We start from the raw sequence: 19328 nt of genomic DNA, 5'->3' as shown, positions 1-19328 counted from the left end.
TCCTGGCATTGACCCACGTATGGCCGCTAAGAAGCCAAAGAAAATTGTTGCTGCTGCTGAACCCGAAGCCCCAAGGCAGGAAAGACCAAGCATTATATTCCCCGCCAGTATGACTAGCTCGAAACCAAAGGTCCCTTCAGCGGCCTCTAAGTAGAAGAAGACTAAGCTGGCTGAGGCTAAAGCCAAGAAGAGGAAGCATCATGACACTTCTAATGCTGCTCCATCCAAGAAGAAGCTGAAGACAAAGTCTTCAAAGTCTTCACGCAAAGAACATGATGCTCCCCAAGAACCATTGCTCGTTGAGCCTATCTCTGTTGCTTTGCCTGCTTCCACCAACCATGAGCGTCGTCTCGTCGTGCATGAGCCTGCTACCATAGAGGCTCATGAGTCTGAAGATATTCCAGCTGCTGACCCCATCGCAGCTGAAGACATTGGTCACGAAGACAATGTTGAAGATGATGTAGTTCTTCCTGAGATCATGCCCAGCCCAGTATCATCGCTTGCTCCCACGAGCAGTGAGCAAGTCAGCATTGGCGGTCCCATGACGCCAATCACACAAGATGCATTCTGGGAAGAGCAACACCCCAACTCCCCATTACACGAAGTAATTCCTCACACTCCACCTGCTCATGTCACCACTCTGGTGCTTGAGACACGACAAGAGACTCCCGGATACATGGAGAAGACCACTCCTTCACCAAAGGCGTCGTGTAACATCCCAATTTTCAATTTGGATGTTATACATAGGTCATCATATGCATATCATATTTTATTTGCATTTTGGTTGTGATCCTAGAAATCTTAAGCAACTCAAGGACCCAAGGAGAGAGTTGGAGGTTTCACATATTTTCATATTTGATTTTTTCTCAAATTTGAGGAGAGGATCAATTTGATTTTCATATTTTTCTCTCCAAATTATTTCCAACATTCAAAATAAAAGAGAGAAGATAAAATGACTTCTTCAAAAGAGAGGAATATTGGACAAGAAATTTTAAAATCAAAATTATATTTTATTGGCATTTTATTTGTTATATTATTTGAATTAGAAAATTATGCATTTTTGAAAATTGCATTTTTAGGCCAAAAAATGTTCAATTTGTCTTAAATATTAGGTTAGATGGTGTAAATTGTTTATGGTATTTTTTAGAAATTTTTTAATATTTTATTAGGATTTTATTTGGGAGAAATTTTATTTTAAAAAAAAGTTCACCACCCGACTAGGCTGAAGGCCCAGCCGAGCCGGCCCGCAGCCCACGTCGCCCCGCCGCCTTCTTCCCGAGCAGGAGGAGCCCCGCCACCGCACGGACGCCGAGGGGAGTCCGAGCCGGACTCCCATGGCTGCCCCCTCGCCCAAGGCAGCAGCCTCCCCCCGGCCCTTTATATACAGCCGCACCCCGCCGCCTCCTCCCCACCCGACCCACAGCCGCCGCCGCCCGCTCGCTGGCACAGCCGCCGCCGCCTGCCGCCCGCCGCTACTGTGCGCCGCCGCCGTTGCCGCCACTTTGCCTCGCCGGTGCCTCCGGAGTTCCGCCGCCGCCGTTGACCACTGTCATCGTGAACCGGTATAAAAAAACCGTCCCGGTTCGTTTTCGGTTCTTCGGTTTAGATCAGTTTAATTTTAGGGTTAGGTTTTTTTTGGTTTTTACGTTCGGATCTAATTTGCGGACGTTCGTCTGTTAATTCTCAGTAGAGAACAACGTTCGTTCGTTTGGTCTTGTTAGCGAACATTCGTTCGACAGGTTTTTCTTTTTATTTTATTTTCGGCCAAGGACCTATCCGCGAATACTTTTGTCACGGTTTAGTCCCTGATCTTCAAACCCTCGCAACTTTTTGCTCGTTCGTCCAAATCCAGTGAAACCAACGCCAAAATCTTCGCCTTATTCCCCTCTTTCCAGATAACCAACTTGAACGTGGTTTTGACAAATTAAAATTTGGTTGAAAGCAGATTTGAATTCGAACTTCTTCTGATCGTAGTTTGAGTTTCGTTGCTCCGATTTGGTTGATTGTTTTTGCAAATCGAAGCTCTTCAGTTGAACTTTTAGTTTGGATCTTTTCATTTGAGTTTTACCCTTGCATCTTATGCTTGAGTGCTTATGTATGTTATTGTTTGTTCACGATAGAGTTTCCGGAGTGCGAAACGTGCTACTACGAGTCACTAGGGTTTTTAGATCGTCAGCAAGGCAAGTAACACTTTGATCATATTCCTTATTACCCAATTTTTATACATTAGTATCAATCCTCAAACATTGCATGAGTAGGATCTGTTTAACATGTGGGTATTGGGAAGTAGTTGTTGAGGTAGTACCAATTGCCCTTCCATTCAAACCCTGGGAGTTACTACGTTACGCTTATTATACTTTGCTATGCTATGCTCGTAGACGTGGTTCGGTTTGAGTGATTCATGACAGTTGTGAGTATTATTATGAACTAAGGGTTTACTTAAGGTGGCTACTTTAACACACATCTAGGTTGATTGGATTGTGGGCACCTGGGGAAATCCAGTGTTGTCCAAATGAGAATCCCGGGGTATTCGTGTGATTTTTCCTATGGTTCGCCACCCAGGGTCAAAGGGATCATTATGTTATTCATACTGGAAACTTCCGTGTGCAGCCACAAGCCACTATGGCCTCTGGCATAGTTGAGTAAGTTGTGGGAATCCTTTCCATGATGGGCTAGCATATGTAGGGGATTGTAGGTGCACCGATCTATCTATCAGTTAAGGGGACCTATTTAGAAAGACTGTGTCTCGGTCATCCGTTTCTCAAACATCATGCAGTGTGAGAAATTCAACGGAGGAGATCGAGTCTTGTGGGGAAAAGTGCGCAAACCTCTGCAGAGTGTATAAACTAATCATGGTTAGCCGTGTCCCTGGTTATGGACATCTTGAGTATCTGGTTCTTGAATTACTATGTTGATCTCATCACTTTACTTAATTAACTTGTTGGGTTAATGATTATTAATTTGGGATTGAGATGGGGTTACCATTCTCAATGTTTTCAATAAACTTTGTAGTTAAATAAAATATATTCCTTTGTTGTAGGGAAAAACTAGCTTTCTGCAATGCATGTAGTTATAGCTGTTACTTGTTCATTGCTCCATAGTGTTATCTTGCCAGCATATTCCATGTGCCGACATACACAGGTTGCAACGTATTATGTTGCAGAGTTTTCAGACAAAGAGTAAGGTGTGCTAGGTCGTTATCATGCACTCAACTATGCCATTGGAGTTGATGAACCCATTTACCTTCAAAGCTTCCGCTTTTATCTTATTTAGATGGCCTTCAGCCATATTGTTCTAATAAGTACTCTCTTTGAGACATTCGATGTAATAAGTGTGTGATTGAACTCTGTTATAAATCCTCGAGTACTGTGTGTGTCACCATTATCGATCTAGAGATGACACTTATACACAGAGATTTTACCGTTTGAGGTCGGATCGCTACACATTACCATCTTTTTGAAGGCTTCGCAGAGGCCCTAGGCACTCGGTCTCCATGTCAAGCATTCCTGAAGAGGATGTGCATACCACCAGCTTAGTAGCACATCAAGTGTTTCCTGAAGCCATCCCTTCAGTAACTGCTCTTGAATCTGATGCCAAAGAGGCTGAAGATATTCCGGGTGCATCAGTCGATGACAAGGAAGAAGACGACAGTGGAGCTATTCCCCCTACCGCTCATCCAGTTGTTCAAGCAGAAGTCGTTGTGCCAGACCCCCTGCCCAATTCCTGAAGCCACTGAAGTTGAGGCAAACACGACTGCCACCACCACCACTAAAGCCAATGACATTGTCATGGCTGAAGATAATGTGCAGCCCGAAGTCAATTATGCCACGGAACACAATGCACAGCCATCCACCTCGGATGTGGTTGTTCCTCCCCCTGTGCCTCACACCATGGAATGCGTGTTCTATCATGGTGAGCTTGTTACTATCATGTGGTCAATCTTGACGCCTCCAACTATTCATGGTCCCCAATACGGCTACCATGTGGAGCAAAGGCCTCAGACAAAGAAGCCAACGCCCAGGCTGCCAAGGCTTCCAAGTGCTATCACTACACAAGGCTCCTTCAATGTACTCAGCTAGAGAGCACAACACCTTCTTCGACAAAACCAAGAACCCCTTCAAGAAGCCAAAGATCTCATCTGACAGGTTCTAGAGCCACCAGCAAAGGAGTTACTATTCATGCATTCTCTACAATCAAGACATGATTTTCCCCCACAAGCTTCTTGACTGTGATGCCATTGTTGGGCTGCCATGCCTTGAAGAAGCCCTTGATGGCTTCCGTGAAGTTGGCTTGGTTCCATCTGTCACTGACAAGGAGCACTGAAATGAAGATTTTCTTCTGAAATTCTATGGCACTCTACGAATATCAGGCTACAACAGGGATCCGAAGACATGGGTCCTTGAGTGGATGTCAGGGGATGTCCATCATGAAGAAAAAGCTCAAGATATCATCGAGCTCACTTCCCTCCCACTCCTAGTGATCTATATGAACCTGGTTGTCAGCTTCATGTGCAAGAATTGCAAAGTGTATTCCAGAAGCCTAAGCCCAATATAAGTCAGATGCTCAGTATGATGAAGCCATTGCCAATTGATGCCGAATATCCCAAGGAGTTCTATGTCAAGGACCTTGAGTACCTACCCCGCACCATATATCACATTCTGAGGCATGCTATGTGGCCTATCAAAGGGCATTCTCCTAACGGCAAGCTTGAAGGCACCGTGAAGACATTGGTCTTCTACATCATCAATGGCATCAGGTTCAACACTTCTTTATCCGTTAGTTGGCTGCTTCTGGCATTGATCTATTTGGCCTCAAGTTCTATGCTCCATGGGTCATGAGGCTCATTAAGCTTCACTCCTCCATCAACTATCAAGCTTCAGCGCACAACCATGTTGTATTCCTGCCTGAAGTTGATATGTCATATGAAGCCATATACCCTGAGCCTGTTGCCTTTGAAAGATTCACTCAACCCATTGAAGGCGTTCATGTGTCGAATCCTCATGCTCCTGTTGGTCCTCTTATTGGTCGGCTTTAGCGACCGCATCGTGCCAACATTGATGCAACAGCCAGCACGATAGCTCAAAGGCTTCAGAACCGTGCTCGTGTCCTAAATGATAGAGAGCTTCTTGTGTCACTTCATCAAAAGCAGGATAGGCATCACGACTGGCTGAGCACGAGATGCAGAGTCTCCTAATTGATGTCAATCGCATTCGCAACCTTGCAACCAAGAACTCATTTGTTGCACATGAAGCCTGTCGGCGATCCTGGAAGGGCCTCACACTTCTCTATTCTGAAGACGATCTTCGAGCAGATGGCTTCACTAAACGTTTAAAGTTTGACTCCAGGCCCCCACAATTAGCAAGTTGGCATCCAACCCCTTCTCTTGAAGATTCAGACTATTCATCTTCGGCTCCAACTGTTGTTGCGTGAGTCATAGATGAAGAGGACGACGCTACTTCACCAGCGATGGCTTCACTACACCATGATTCTGCATCAGGCCCATCTACACCACCAAACTCCAACGTCGACCCTGCTGCCCCAACATCTTCACCTCCTAGGAATGAGTAGATACTCTATGTATTCAAACCTTTTTGGTCATTCCCGACAAAAGGGGGAGAAGCATATGAGTTGATAGTCTTCAAGCGGGTCCATATGGGCCGGGTGCTTATTTTTGCCTAAGTTTTTACAACTCTCGTTCTTGAACTATTGACTTTTGAGTTGTATCACCTAAACTTGATGGTCGTCTGCCACTTTTGCTTCTACCTTATGATGCGATGATAAATCTCGCATGAAGTCATTCTGCACACGCCCATTTCTCATTATGCATTTCATTATCTTCATTACATTTGCGTATGCATGATGAATTGTCTTCATGTGTTGGAGAGGATCTCCATGAAGCAAAACTTGCCATGTGCATTTGCATTCAAAGGCAAATTATTTATATGCACATCTTCAGGGGGAGCCTCTTCAAACCTATGAAGCCAATGCCCATGTACTTTAACTTTCACATACTTTTATCCCCGTTGAAAACTTCAATCTGTTTGTCATCAATCACCAAAAAGGGGGAGATTGTAAGTGCATCTAGTGCCACCCCTAGTTGGTTTTGGAGTATTGACGACAAACATGGTTGAGGGACTGATGTGTTTGTGAGAATTGCAGGATAACACAGGTAGTAGTCCCTCATTGACTCAGTTTACCTACCAGAGATGACCCCTAAAATGTATGAAGACATTGAAGACAATCGTGGTTCATGATACGTATCCAATGTATCTATACTTTATGACGTATTCATGCCATATTTACAACAATTTTATATGGTTTTGGTATGATTTGCATGGAACTAACCCGGACTAACGGTGTTTTCAGCAGAACTACCGTGGTGTTGTTTTTTGTGCAGAAATGAAAGTTCTCCAAATGAGCTGAAACTTTTTGACGATTTTTTTGGAACAAAAGAGACCCCCAAAGCTTCGTGGGAGGGCCAGAAGAGCCACTAGGATGGCACAACCCACCAGGGCATGCCTGGTGGGCCTAGCTTGCCCCAGTTGGTTGTGCTCACCTCGAGGCCCATCTTGGTGTGAAACTAATGCCAAAAAATCCTATAAATAGAGAAACCATCAGGGGTTAACCTAGATCAGAAGTTCCGCCGCCGCAAGGCTCGGTAACCACCGAAAACCAATGTAGACCCTGTTCCAGCCCCCTGTCGGGGGGGGGGAATCATCTCCGATGGCCATCTTCATCATCCCGGCGGCCACCACGATGAGGAGGGAGTAGTCCACCCTCGGGGCTGAGGGTTTGTACCAGTATCTATTTGTTTAATCTCTCTCTCTCTCTCTCATGTTCTTGAGATGTCACAATCTTGATGTATCTCAGGCTTTGTTAATATAGTCGGATCATATGGTGTTTTCCCCTCTCTATCTTGTTGTGATGAATCAAGTTTTTCCCTTTGAGATTTCGTTGTTATCGGATTGAATACTTTTATGGATTTGAGAACACTTGATATATGTCTTGCAATTGAATACTCAAGGTGACAATGGGGTATCGTATTGATTCACTTGATATATATTTTGGCACTCAACTCGCGGATTCCCGAGGTGACATTGGGGTAATCTATGCATAGGGGTTGATGCACGTTCTTGTCTTTGTTTCTCTGGTAGAAATCTTGGGGCACTCTTTGAAGTTCTTTGTGTTGGATTGAATATGATGAATCTGAATTTTCTTTCGCGTTATTTTAGTACGAATGCGTGGTTAGATCGATCGGAAAGAATAGCTTCGTGTTATTTTAGTATGAACTCTAGGATAGATTGATCGGAAAAAAATAACTTTGAGGTGGTTTCATACCCTACAAACAATTCTGTCTTATGTTCTCCACTAGATAGGAACTTTGGAGTGATTCTTCATTGCACTTTGAGGGGTGGTTATATGATCCAATTATATTAGCATTGCTAAGAGATTGCACTAGAGAAAGTACGGACCCTAGGCCTCATTTTCAAGCATTGCAATACCGTTTTTGTGCCTGAGGGAGTCCTGGATTAGGGGGTCTATGGACAGCCGGACTGTTGGACTATCAAGATACAAGATTGAAGACTTCGTCGCGTGTCTGGATAGGACTCTACTTGGCGTGGAAGGCAAGCTAGGCAGTACGGATATGGATATCTCCTCCTTTGTAACCGATCTTGTGTAACCCTAGCCCCCTCCGGTGTCTATATAAACCAGAGGGTTTTAGTCCGTAGGACAATAGACAATCATACCATATGCTAGCTTTTAGGGTTTAGCCTCTTCGATCTCGTGGTAGATCAACTCTTGTAATACTCATATCATCAAGAATAAATCAAGCAGGACGTAGGGTTTTACCTCCATCAAGAGGGCCCAAACCTGGGTAAAACATCGTGTCCCCTGCCTCCTGTTACCATCCGCCTTAGACGCACAGTTCGGGACCCCCTACCCGAGATCCGCCGGTTTTGACACCGACATTGGTTCTTTCATTGAGAGTTCCTCTGTGTCGTCGCCATTAGGCTTGATGGCTCCTTCAATCATCGATAGCGATGCAGTACAGGGTGAGATTTTTCTCCCCGGACAGATCTTCGTATTCGGCGGCTTCGCACTGTGGGCCAACTCGCTTGGCGATCTAGAGCAGATCGAAAGTTACGCCCCTGGCCACCAGGTCAGGTTTGGAAGCTTAAACTACACGGCCGATATCCGCGGAGACTTGATCTTCGATGGATCCGAGCCCCTGCCTTGTGCGCCACATGACCACAATGAGTACGATTTAGCTCTACCATCGGATAGTGTTCAGAAGATCGCACCGGCAACCACTCCGACCCTCAATTCAGAACCAGTCATGCCATCCATGGACGGGTGGATAGACCCCGCCACGGAAGCCGTATCCTCAGCGACGATCGAGCTGAATATCGACTTTACCTTTCACGAGAGCCGTGTTGCCAAACTACCGGATCCTTCTCCGGCCACGGACTCCGAACCGCCTGCGCCCGTGCCTATCGAATCCGGCTGGGCGCCGATCATGGAGTTTACCTCGGCGGATATTTTTCAGCACTCGCCCTTTGGCAACATACTGAACTCATTAAGGTCTCTCTCCTTGTCAGGAGAGTCCTGGCCGAACTACGCCGGCAGGATTGGGATGCGGATGACGAAGAAATTCGCCGCCCACCCACCACCCACTTAGTAGCCACTGTCGATGACTTAACCGACATGCTCGACTTTGACTCCGAAGACATCGACGGTATGGACGACGATGCGGGAGGTGAAGAGGAACCACTGTCCACAGGGCACTGGACAGCCACCTCATCATATGACATATACATGGTGGACACACCCAAAGAAGGCAATGGTGACGGGACATCGGACGATGACCCCTCCAAGAAGCAACCCAAGCGCCGACGTCAGCGGTGCCGCTCTAAGTCCCGCCAAGGCAAAAGCGGTGATACCGGCACCGGAGATAATAGCACTCCGGACAGTGCCGAAGACAACAACAATCCCCTCCAGCAAGATTTAGAGCAGGAGGATGGAGAAGCCAGCCCTCCTGAGAGAGCGGCAGATGGAGAGGCGGAGGATGATAATTGCATGCCTCCCTCCGAAGACGAGGCAAGCCTCGACGATGACGAATTTGTCGTGCCTGAGGATCCCGTTGAACAAGAGCGCTTCATGCGCCGGCTTATAGCCATGGCAAATAGCCTTAAGAAAAAGCAGCAGCAGCTTCAAGCTGATCAAGATTTGCTAGCTGAGAGATTGACTGAAGTCCTGGCGGCCGAGGAATATAAACTCGAACGCCCCTCCAAGAGTTACCCAAAGTGCAGGTTGCTACCCCGACTGGAGGAGGAAGCACCAAAACCTACATCCCCGGCGTATGACGCGGCTGATCGGCCACCTCGTGGCCGCGACAGAGAGGCATTCCAGCCAAAAGCTCAGCCCGCACCCCGACGCCATTCAAATAAAAAGGCATGGGGAAATACGCCAGACCTGCGAGACGTATTGGAGGACAAAGCAAAACATGCAAGATCGATCTATGGATCATGAGGGCGCGCCACTATGCGAGACGATATAGCCCAGTACAGAGGAGCCGCACACTCCTTATGCTTCACAGACAAAGTAATGAATCATCAAATCCCGGAGGGTTTCAAACCCGTAAATATAGAATCATACGACAGCACAACAGATCCTGCAGTATGGATCGAGGATTTCCTCCTGCACATCCACATGGCCCGCGGTGATGACCTACACGCCATCAAATACCTCCCACTCAAACTCAAAGGACCAGCTCGGCATTGGCTCAACAGCTTGCCAGCAGAGTCCATTGGCTGTTGGGAAGATCTGGAAGCCGCATTCCTCGACAACTTTCAGGGCACTTATGTGCGACCACCAGATGCCGATGACTTGAGCCACATAATTTAGCAGCCAGAGGAATCGACCAGGAAATTCTGGACATAGTTCCTAACAAATAAAAATCAAATCATCGACTATCCGGATGCAGAGGCCCTAGCAGCTTTTAAGCACAACATCCGCGACGAATGGCTCACCCGGCACCTTGGCCAGGAAAAGCCAAAATCTATGGCAGCCCTCACGACACTCATGACCCGCTTTTGTGCGGGAGAGGACAGCTGATTGGCTCGCAACAATAACATTACAAAGAACCATGGTACTTCAGATACCAAGGACGGCAACCGCAGGTCACGTCGCAACAAACATAAGCGCCGCATTAACAGCGACAATACCAAGGATACGGCAGTCAATGCCGGATTCAAAGGCTCTAAACCCGGTCAGCGGAAAAAGCCATTCAAAAGAAGCACTCTGGGCTCGTCCAGTTTGGACTGTATACTCGATCGCTCGTGTCAAATACACGGCACCCCGACAAGCCAGCCAACCACACCAACAGGGATTGTTGGGTGTTCAAGCAGGCCGACAAGTTAAATGCCGAAAACAAAGATAAGGGGTCACATAGCGATGACGAGGAGGAGCCTCGGCAGCCGAACACCGTAGGACAGAAGAGGTTCCCCCCACAAGTGCGGATGGTGAACATGATATACGCAACCCACATCCCCAAGAGGGAGCGGAAGCGTGCGCTCAGGGACGTATATGCGTTGGAGCCAGTCGCCCCAAAGTTCAACCCATGGTCCTCCTGTCCGATCACCTTCGATCGCAGGGACCACCCCACTAGTATCCGTCATGGCGGATTCGCCGCACTGGTCCTAGACCCAATCATTGATGGATTTCACCTCACTCGAGTCCTTATGGATGGCGGCAGCAGCCTGAACCTGCTTTATCAGGACACAGTGCGCAAAATGGGTATAGAACCCTCAAGGATCAAACCCACAAAAACGACCTTTAAAGGTGTCATACCAGGTGTAGAGGCCCATTGCACAGGCTCAGTCACACTGGAAGTGGCATTCGGATCCCCAGATAACTTCCGAAGCGAAGAGTTAATCTTAGATATAGTCCCGTTCTGAAGTGGCTACCATGCACTCCTCGGGCGAACCGCATTTGCGAGATTCAGTGTGATACCGCATTATGCATATCTCAAGCTCAAGATGCCAGGACCTCGGTGGGTCAGAACAGTCAATGGAAACACAGAGCGCTCTCTCCGCACGGAGGAGCACACTGCGGCCCTCACAGCAGAAGCGCAAAGCAGCCTCTTAAGGCAATCCACTAGTTCGGTGATTAAGGACCCGGACACCTTCAAGCGCGCCCGGAGTAATCGGCAACAGGACCGCCTGGCACGTTCCGAGCTTGCATAGCAATGCAGCCCCCACCCTGGTCCCAGCCAAACGGCGAAATCCATGCCACGCGTACATAATTACACATTAAAAATACCATGGGCACAGGTCGGGAGGGAGGCACGACTACGGCACGCTCCAAGACGCGGCTTAAACCGCACCAGGGGCTTCTCGCTTTGTTATTTTTCTCTTTCAGGACTTTAATCTCTGGAAACCCTGTCCGGCAGCATGATTGCCGAACACATGATGCAGCAACCAAGGAGGCAGAAAGCCACATCACACCATGGAACTCCCAGGTGGATTACGATAACGAGTGAAATACTTGCTTTAATACTATTCCTCATCTTGCGCTTGGAGGGAACATGTCAAATAGTCCTACTTTTTGCTGATCGCACTACTTGTATCATTCTGCTTTAACGCACCTTTTTGAATAAACAATGCATAGCACTAAGACTACTATTGCATTCTTCCTTTTTATGTATATATGTTCATTCATGACATCTAGCACCCATACACTCTAGTACGGCCAATACGCTAGGGGCTTAAGCATACCCCATAATACAGCGTGAGAAGTGCGAACACTTTCGACAGTGCGGCACCCCGAACTTATAGCATTATATGCATCAGCTCCGAATCATGTCTTGGTCAATAGTTGGGTTTGCCTGGCTCCCATGTTTTGGTACCTTACGTTCCTCTATATCGGCTAAGGTAGCACTAGGAGTACTACTATGATTGTGCCCCGGTTCTGCTGGGCTAAGCACCTCAGTAGAGAAAACTAAAACTGACTGTCATGATAAGGCGAGAGACTGGCCGCTGTTTGAGAGGTTTCAAGTCCCTAAAGACTTATGCCGCTTAGAGCGAGGAGTCGGCCCTATCCGGCTTAAGGCGTGTATAGCCCCCCGAATTCGGCCTTCCGAATACTAGGGGCTTCGCCGAAATTTAAAATTATAGAATTCTATGGCTAAGTGAGAGTGATAACGCATTATAGTCCGATTGCCTTGTTCATTGTGCTGAGCACCTCCCTCGAAGGACCCAAAAATGGGAACAAGAGTGCTCAGGTTTATCCCGAACACCCCAGCACTCATGGCGTGGGGGCAGAAGCCGACGACTAGCCATCTCTCAGATTTGATAAACAGCCGAATAGAAGGTAATAATTTAAATTCAAACAAGCGTTGCATAGCGCATGTGAACAAGTTTTCATCATATAGGATCACACAAGCAAGTTCATTCAAATATTACATCTTTTGCACACTTGTTTGCTACAAGACGGGCATCCTTCAGGACACCCTCATAGTACATCTCGGGGTGGCGATGCTCCTTGCCCTGCGGCGGCCCCTCCTTCACCAGCTTCACGGCGTCCATCTTTGCCCAGTGCACCTTCGCACGGGCGAACCAGGTCGAAGTAGCTGTTGGGAAGGGCGTCGCCAGGCCACATCCAGACTATAAAGCCCTTTATGGCTTGTTCGGCCGCCTTGTGTAGCTCGACCAGCTGCTTTAGCTAGTCACTCATAGGCACCGGGTGTTCGGTCCTAGTATACTGGGCCCAGAACAACTTCTCCATCGAGCTTCCCTCCTCGTCCCAGTAAAATTTTGCGGCATCCGACACGCTGCGGGGCAAATCTGCGAATGCTCCTAGAGAGCTCCGAACTCGGGTAAGTAACAAGTAATTTACTTTCACATGCTTGCTCTACATATTGAATGCATTACCCGCCGCTATCTTCCTCATCGCATCAATCTCCTGGAGGGCCTTTTGGGCTTCGGCCTTGGCATTCTTTGCGCTCTCGAGGGCCGCGACAAGCTCGGACTCTCGTGTCTTTGAGTCAAGCTCCAACGCCTCATGCTTCGTCACGAGAGCCTGGAGCTCTTGCTGCACCTCGCCCACCCATGCCTCCTGCCTTTCCCGCTCGGTGCGCTCCTGGGCTGCTTTGTTTTCGGCCTCGGATAGCACTTGCTTCAGGGTCGCCGCCTCGGTCGTGGCCCCTGCCAAATTTAAGATGATCCTGTCATTTTGCAATCGCATCTTTTATATATATATATATAGACTAGGTACTACTTACCTTTGTTCTCCTCGAGCTGCCTCTTAGCAAGGCTGAGCTCTTTCTCGGACCCCTCGAGGTCCTGCTTCAGTGTGGCGACCTCCGCAGTCAGTGCGACAGAGGTCAGCAGCGAAGCCTGCATACGCATACAGACATACTAGTATTAGAATCCTGCAGATATTATTTGATCCTCTATTCGGCTTTTCTTTGTGAACACCAAACAGAGCATCAGGGGCTACTGTCTATGCGGTAATATTTTTCCTATATTTTGTACACTTACCTCAATGCCTGTTAGAAGGCTGGCACAGGCTTCAGTCAGTCCGCTCTTGGCGGACTGAACCTTCTTGATCACCGCACTCATAATAGTGTGGTGCTCTTCATCGATGGAAGCGCCGCGAAGCGCTCCTAGCAGGTTGTCCGGTGCCTCTGGATTGACAGAGTTCACCGACACAGGCGTCTTGCCCCTTTTGGAAGGATGCCGCCTGCCCGAGTCCGGAACCACTGGAGGTTCCGGCGCGGTGTTCGGCTGAGGGCCGAACTCGGAGCCCTCAGGAGCCTTACTCCCTCTGCTCCCGAAGTCCGGAAGGTCGCCGTGAGGCGCCTCCGGGACTGTCTCCCCTTGACCCGGTGCCTCTTGAGACAATACCTCGGCATTGTCCGTAGGGTAAGGGGAGGTGGCGGTCGGAAGTGGATCGCTATCCATATCCGACGAGTCCAGGGAGCCGTCCGACGAGGATATGTCGATACGTGCTCGGGGTGGTCTGAATAATCATAATTCGGCGTTAGGAGAAGCAGTGCGACAAAGGTATGCTATGAGTTACTCTGGTATCCGAATACTTACGACTTCGCCAGGGGATTGGCCCTGAGCAGCCACTCGTCTTCGCCTTCGGCGGTGGTGATGGAGTAGTCCGGAAGGAGAGTCCTCCCCTACTTGGACCCTTCGCCCCCCCCCCGGTTGGGGCGGCCTTCCTTTTCTTGTCTCCCCCGACTGGAGGGGGAGCATCTTCATCTTCCTCCTCGTCTTCGGGGGAGGAGTGCATCGTGGAGTCATCGGACAATGAGTCCGACATCACCTGGCGCCGGGAACTCTTTCGGGTTCCCTTGGCCTTCTTCTTGGTCTTCTCCGGCACCTTGTAAGGAGCCTGAGTCAGCATCTCCATCAGGCGAACGTCCGCAGTGTCTTCGGGCAGAGGGGCCGGGCAGTCAATCTGCTCCGATGCCTTCACCTAGTCCTGTCAAAGGCATGGGTGCTCAGACCCTGCTTGTGGTTAAGCTATGGGACGTAAACATCCTACCATATGTACATAACTTACCGGATTCGCAGGGCGCTTCATTCTTAGCCCGCGGTCCTGGTAAGAGGAGGGACCTCGGCGCCCTTGAACAGCACCCTCCAGACGTCCTTGTGCGTCGTGTCGAAGAGCTCGCTCAGAGTCTGGTGCTGGGCCGGGTCAAACTCCCACAAGTTAAAATCCCGTTGTTGACACGGGAGGATCCGGCGGAGGAGCATGACCTGGACTATGTTGACAAGCTTGAGCTTCTTGCTTGCCATATTCTGGATACATTTCTAGAGTCCGTCCAGCTCCACCGATGAACCCAAGGACAGGCCCTTCTCTTTCCAGGAGGTGAGTCGCGTGGGGATTCCAGATCGAAACTCGGGGGCCGCCATCCAGTTGGTGTCGCGCGGCTCGGTGATGTAGAACCACGCCGATTGCCACCCCTTTATGGTCTCCATGAAGGAGTCTTCGAGCCATATAACATTGGGCATCTTTCCCACCATGGCTCCGCCGCATTCCGCTTGTTGGCCTCCCACCACCTTCGGCTTGATATTGAAGGTATTCAGCCACAGACCGAAGTGAGGCCGGATGCGGAGGAAAGCCTCGCACACGACGATGAACACTGAGATGTTGAGGATGAAATTCGGGGCCAGATCATGAAATTCCAGCCCGTAGTAGAACATAAGGCCGCGGACGAATGGGTGGAGGGGAAACCCCAGTCCGCGGAGGAAGTGATGGAGGAAAACTACCCTCTCGTGAGGTTCCGGGGTAGGAACGATCTGCCCCGCAGCGGGCAGCCGATGCGCGATATTCGCGGCTAAGTATCCAGTTCCTCGTAGCTTTTTGATGTGTCCCTCTGTAACGGAGGAAGCCATCCACTTGCCTCCCGCTCCAGACATGTTTGGAGAAGGTTGAGGAGAAGGATGTGGACTTGGGCGTTGGAGCTCGAGTGCGCAAGAATGGATGAGCAAGGAGGAAGAAGGCATGGGTAGAAAAAGGTTAAACCGTATCCCCTTATAAGGACAGCCGAAACTATGCGCCCCCACTAGCCTGGTAAAACTCGCTTATCCCCCAAGCGCTGTAATTGATGGCGCGGTTGGGTTACCCACGCCCGTATTGATGAGAATCCCATAATAAGGGGGACACGATCTCTGCTTTGACAAGACATGTCAAGAAACTGCCTCGCGTTATGTGCGGGGATAGTTAAAGAAAAATGGTTCGAATAATCACCGAGCCATGGCATGATGTCATGTTGCCAAAATGTGTTAGCAGATTAGATTTGTGGAAATATTATTCTCTCTATGGTGGTATGTGGAACTTACTTTGCAGGGTCAGACACTATCCTTTTATTCAAACTCTTCTGTGGTGTATCCGGAGGAGGAACCCGCCTTGCAATGCCGAAGACAACATTGCGCGCCGGACTCATCGTCATTGAAGCCTGGTTCAGGGGCTACTGAGGGAGTCCTGGATTAGGGGGTCTCCGGACAGCCGGACTGTTGGACTATGAAGATACAAGATTGAAGACTTCGTCCTGTGTCCGGATAGGACTCTACTTGGCATGGAAGGCAAGCTAGGCAGTATGGATATGGATACCTGCTCCTTTGTAACCGACCTTGTGTAACCCTAGCCCCCTCAAGTGTCTATATAAACCGGAGCGTTTTAGTCTGTAGGACAACATACAATCATACCATAGGCTAGCTTTTAGGGTTTAGCCTCTCCGATCTCGTGGTAGATCAACTCTTGTAATACTCATATCATCAAGAATAAATCAAGCAGGACGTAGGGTTTTACCTCCATCAAGAGGGCCCGAACCTGGGTAAAACATCGTGTCCCCTGCCTCATGTTACCATCCTCCTTAGATGCATAGTTCGGGACCCCCTACCCGAGATCCGCCGGTTTTGACACCGACAGTGCCCGTTTACTATTTGCTACCTTGTTGTTTTTATTTATTTAGATTATAAAAATATATTTCTACCATCCATAATAACTTCTATCACCATCTCTTCGCCGAACTAGTGCACCTATACAATTTGCCATTGTATTGGGTGTGTTGGGGACACAAGAGATTTCTTGTATTTGGTTGCAGGGTCGTTTGAGAGAGACCATGTTCATCCTACACCTCTCATGGATTGATAAATCTCAGGTCATCCACTTGAGGGAAAATTGCTACTGTCCTACAAAACTCTGCGCTTGGAGGCCCAACACTTGTCTACAAGAATAAGTTGCATAGTAGACATCAAGCACTTTTCTGGTGCCATTGTCGGGGAGGTGGGTGCATGAAGGTATATCTTTATATCTTGCAATCGAATATTTTAGTTTCTTGTTTTATCACTAGTTGGTTTATAAAAAGAAAACTACAAAAAATGGAATTGAGGTTGCATCACATTATTGATCATCTTTATAATATCTTTCTTGAAAAAGATGGTTCGGAAAATTGTGATCAATTGTTAGAAGAAGAAGTCAATAAAATGTTTGGCACAAAATATTTGAGTGATGAGCATGATTGCAATGTTGTTAGTACGAATTCTTTGAATACCCATGATGCTAATGATATGCAAAACCATAAGCTTGTGGATGCTATATTTGATGAATATGGTATTTTTAGGCCCCCAAGTTTTGATGAGAAAATTTATTATGATGATTGCATGCCTCCTGTTTATGATGATTATATCAATGAAATTTAAGTGGATTTGGAGAGGTCATGACTTTATTTAATGATGAATCCACCATTTTGGATGAGGCTTCAATTGACTATGAGGACAAGGTTGCTATCTATGATGATTAGGGTGATAACCTGTATCCTATATTGAATAATCATAACCATGAAACTTGTCATCATGATCTTAATTTTCAATCACATTATAGTTATTTTGTTGAGTTTTCTCCCACTACTATTGATGAGAAGAAATTTGCTTATGTGTGGAGTAATAAGTTTTCTATGCTTATGCATCATGAAAAGAATGATTTATGTGATGGTTATATTGTTGAATTTCATCATGATGCTACTGAAAATTATAATGAGGGAGGAAGTTATGCTTGTAGAAATTGCAATAATCTCAAGTTTCCTCTCTATGTGTTGAAAATCTTGAAGTTATACTTGTTTTGCCTTCCTATGCTAGTTGATTCTTGTTCCCGTAAATTGTTTGATCACAAAATCCCTATGCATAGGAAGTGGATTACACTTAAATGTGCTAGTCATGTGCTTCATGATGTTTTCTTTGTGTTTTAATTCCTATCTTTTATGCAAGCATCATTGAAATCATCATGCCTAGCTAAAAGGCATTAAAGAAAAAAGCACTTGTTGGGACACAATCCAACACTTTTACCTACTTTTTTGTGTGTTCAATGATTAGGCTACTCTAGTAATCATGTTTTATTGCTTTTGTTTCAATAAAGTGCCAAGTAAAGCCTTTGGGATGGTCTATTGTGATAGTTGATTTGATCTTGCTGAAAAACAGAAACTTTTGCGCTCAGGAAAATAATTCTCATTTTCAACAGAAGTGTGATAAAATGTTGATTGTCTTTGAAGAGATTAAAAGAAAAACTTCCAAGGTTTCCTTAATTTTTCAGAATTTTTGGAGTAGCAGAAGTATGGTTGGAGTGCAGATCATTACAGACTGTTCTCTTTTGACAGATTCTGTTTTCAATGCATAGTTTGCTTGTTTTCTAGTTTCTATGGCTTATATTGCTCAATATAAATTGTGGAAATGATATGATCTAGTAGGAATTGTGTGTAAACAATTATGAATCTTGTCTTTGACATTACCAAAAGTGAAATGGTTTGCTCTTTATCATGCTAACGTATCTCACAAAGTTCCGTTATGTTTTGTGTGATTGAAGTTTTCAAGTTTCGGGTGAGATGTCGATATAAGGAGAATAAGGAGTGACAAGACCCTAATCTTGGGGATGCCCAAGGCACCCCAAGGTAATATTCAAGGAAGATCCAAGCAACTAAGCTTGGGGATGCCCCGGAAGGCATCCCCTCTTTCGTCTCCAACATTATCGGTAACCTCACTTGGAGCTATGTTTTCATTCATCACATGATATGGGTTTTGCTTGGAGCGTCAATTTATTTTGTTAGGATTTGGTTGCTGTTATTTATAATAATATTTTTCATGTTTCTTTTCAATAAAAATGTCAAGGATATCCTTTACCATGCTTATTTTGCAAGCCTACATGTTCCTGTTTGAAAACAGAAAGTTTATCGATGTTGCAAAAATTCCCGAGAAAGGTCAGAATGTGATAAAATGTTGAAATTTTTTGCACAATAAGATCCGATAAATTTTCTACATTCTGGTAAATTTTCAAAAGTTTTGGAGTTAAATAAGTATTGATACTCTTGCATTCTTTACAGACTGTACTGTTTTGGCAGATTGCTGTTATGTTTGCATTGTTTGCATATGTTTGCTTGTCTAATGATTATATTTGAGGATAGGAGTATTAAATATGCAGAGGCATTTAGTGTGAAATGTTTAATAATAATTTTAGTGATTTTCCACAGTAGAGAATGATAAAGTTTTTGCATTGGTTTATACTAACTTATCTCACGAGTTCTTGTTGAGCTTTGTGTGGATGAAGCTTTTGAGAATTAGGAAAACCGTGATATGAGAAGAATTATGGAGACACAAAAACTCAAGCTTGGGGATGCCCAAGTCATACCAAGATAATATTTCAAGAAGTCTCAAGCATCTAAGCTTGGGCATGCCCCGGTAGGCATCCCTCCTTTCTTCATCAACAATTATCGGTTAGTATCGGTTGAGCCTAAGTTTTTGCTTCTCCACATGAGTTGTGAT

Source organism: Triticum urartu, chromosome 5, assembly GCF_003073215.2.
Source record: "Triticum urartu cultivar G1812 chromosome 5, Tu2.1, whole genome shotgun sequence".
Lineage (NCBI taxonomy): Eukaryota > Viridiplantae > Streptophyta > Magnoliopsida > Poales > Poaceae > Triticum > Triticum urartu.
This window is presented reverse-complemented; position numbering follows the sequence as displayed.